This window comes from Chrysochloris asiatica, unplaced genomic scaffold (assembly GCF_000296735.1).
Source record: "Chrysochloris asiatica unplaced genomic scaffold, ChrAsi1.0 scaffold00017, whole genome shotgun sequence".
NCBI lineage: Eukaryota > Metazoa > Chordata > Mammalia > Afrosoricida > Chrysochloridae > Chrysochloris > Chrysochloris asiatica.
The window spans coordinates 6,189,331-6,192,795 of NW_006408535.1; positions in this window are offsets into that span (position 1 = coordinate 6,189,331).

Consider the following 3,465-nt stretch of genomic DNA (forward strand, 5'->3'; position numbering starts at 1 on the left):
ACGGTCTGCAACAGTACACATGTACCTCACCAGATGGAATACACAGAAATCAAATTGATTACATCTGTCAAAAGAGACAGTGGAAAAGTTCTAAAGTTCTATATCATTAGTAAAAACAAGGCCGGGGCAGACTGTGGAACAGACCATCAATTACTAATTTTCAAGTTCAGGCTGAAGCTGAAGAAAAAATTAACCAAGTCCACAAAAGCCAAAACATGACTTTGAACATACGCCACCTAAATAGTGTATAATGTATCTCAACAACAGATTACATGCATCATACACTAATAATTGAAGACAGAAAGAGTTGTGGGATGACATCAAGAACACCATACAGGAAGAAAGTAAAAGACCATTAAGAAGATAGGAAAGAAAGAAAAGACCAAAACAAAAGTCAGAAGAGACTCTGACACTTGACCTGAGCATGGAGAAGCTAAAATAAATTGAAGAAATGAGGAAGTAAAAGAACTGAACAGAAAATCTAAAAGGACAGCTAGAGAAGACAGTCAAGTATTATGGTGAAATGTGCAAAATCCAGGAGTAAGAAAACCAAAAAGGAAGAACGTGCTCAGCATTTCTCAAGCTAAGGGAACTGAAGAAAAAATTCAAGCCTTGACTTACAATATTGAAGGAAACAATGGGCAAAATTTTGAATGATGTAGAAAGCATCAAAAGAAGATGGAAGAAATACACAGTCACTGTACCAAAAAGAAATGGATGATGTTCAACCCTTTTGAGAGGTAATATATGATCAAGAGCAATTGCACTGAAGGAAGAAGTCCAAGGTGCGTTGAAGGCTTTGGCAAAGAACAAGACTCGGGGAATTGATAGAATACAAATTGAAAACTTTCACACACATATGAGGCTACTGAAAATACCATGGCTTGGGTCAGGCTCACCCTAGTCCTCAAACTGACATATTTGCTCTTCAACACTTTAAAGAGGTCTTGTGCAGCAGAATTACCTAATGTAATAAATAGGTCATAAAATCAAATGACCTATTTATTACATTAGGGAATTCTGCTGAAAATGAATCCAAGCAAAATGAAGTCTTGGCAACTTCAATTTTTTCTCTATTTATCATGATGTTATTTATTAGTTCACTAGTGAAGGTTTTCATTTAATTGAAGTGCAACCCACACTGAATGTTGTGGTCTTTGATCTTCATCATTAAGAATTTCAAGTCCTCTTTGTTTTTAACAAGCAAGATAACATCAGTGCATTTTGCAGGTTGTTGATGAGTCTTCTTCCAGTCCTGATGCCACATTTTTCTTTATATAATCCATCTTTTTGGATTACTTCCTCAGCATACAGATCAATTAAGGAAAGAATACAACCCTTACACATATCTTTCTTGATTTTACACCATTCAGTGGCATAGATGAGTGAGTACCTCCAGTGCATGTGAAAGTTAGATTATGAATAAGGAAGACTATAGAAGAATTGATGCATTTGAGTTGTGGTGTTGGAGAAGAATATTAAAAGTACCATGTCAGAAGAACAAACATATCTGTGTTGGAAGAAGTGCTGCCAGAATGCTCCTTAGAAACCAGGATGGTAAAACTCATCTCTCATACTTTGGACATATTATTAGGATGTCCCTAGAGAAGGACATCATGTTTGGTAAAGTGGAGGATCAGAGAAAAGAAAGGAAGACCTCCAAAGAGATGAATTGGCACAGTGGCAGCAACAATGAACTCAAACATAGCAACAATTGTTGGCTCAGGACCAGGCAGTGTTTCATTCTGTTGTGCATAATTTCACTATGAGTCAGACTCAATGGCAACTAACAACAAACAACGAGAATTGTTTAAAATACAAACAAATATGGACATACTAGAATCTGAGGGAGTTTTTAAAGAAAACTTTAAGAATAACTTTCAGTAATTCATTAATCCACTTATATGAATGTTTGAGCCAATTTCTTTTAGCATATTAGATTCTCAGCAAATTATATAAAATTAAAGAATATATCCCAAATCATCCAAAAGAGTAATCATGTATTTATTGTGTGCCATCTAGTCAATTCCAACTCAAAGTGATCCTATATGACAGAGGAGAACCCCCTAGGTTTCTTAGGTTGTAAGTTTGTGGGAGCAAATCACCAGGTCTTTTCTCACAGAGAGGCACTAGCTGTTTTAAATTACCAATGTTTCACTAACAGCAGAGTGTTTTGCCATTATGCCATTAGAATGCCTTAATATGTTCTTATGGAGTTCTAATATTTACAAAGAAATGTGCTAGTTCCTGATGTGGTGCTGTAGGATAAGCACTGGATTTTGAACCACAAAGTCCACAGTTCAAACCCACCAGCTGTTCTTCAGAAACCCTGTACAGGTTTGCTATAAGTTGGAATCCACTCGATGATACTTACCAACAACAGTTGCTGATGTGAGAGAAGGAACAGGTCATAGAAAACAAAAATTTTTTCAGTGTAGATTTTTCACTGTATAAAACCTGGTGTGGCAGTGTAGGATAAGTACTGGACTGCTAACCACAAGGTTGGTGTTTCAAACCCATCATCTGCTCCTCTGAAATCCTACACATCAATTCTTCTACAGTATTCCTTATTTCCACCAGTCATCTGTCAGTTTGTTATAATGTAGTGACTTGCATTTTGCTGTGATTCTGGAAACTACAACACAAGTATTTTATATACCACCAAGGTCACTCGTGGTGGACAGGTTTCAGCTGAGCCTCCATACAAAGACAAACTAGGAAGATGGAGAGAAGGACTACTTCTAAATATTTAGTCAATGAAACTCTTATAAACAGCATTACAACACTGTCAGCACCAAAATATTGAATACTGAAACATAATGAAGAACACAAGAATATTGTCAGATATAGTGCTGGAAGATGAGCCCCACAGTCTGGGAGGCACTCAAAATACAATTGGGGATGAATTGCCTCCTCAAAGTAGAGTTTACCTTGATGAGGAGAGTGGAGTAAAGCCTTTGTGAATTTCATTTGCTGATGGGGCACAACTTAAAATGAAGAGAAACAGTTGTAAACATCCATTAATAATCAGAATATGGACTGTATGAAGCATGCATCTATGAAAACTGGAAAGTGTCAAAATTGAAATGGAATGCACCTCAGTATCCTAGGCATTAGTGATCTGAAATAGACTGGCATTGGCCATTTTGAATCTGATTATTCTATGACCCATTCCTATGCTAGTAATGACAAAATGAAGAGGCATGGCATCGCATTCATCATCAAAAACAACACGTCAAGATCTGTCTTGAAGTACAATACTGTCTGTGATAGGACAGTATCCATACACCTATAAGGAATACCAGTTAACACCACTTTTATTCAAATTTGCACACCAAGCACTAAAGCCAGTGATGATGAAATTGAAAAAATTTACCAACTTTTTCAGTCTGAAGTTGATCAAACATGCAATCAAAATGTATTGATAATTATTGATGATTGGAATGCAAAGGTTGGACACAAAGA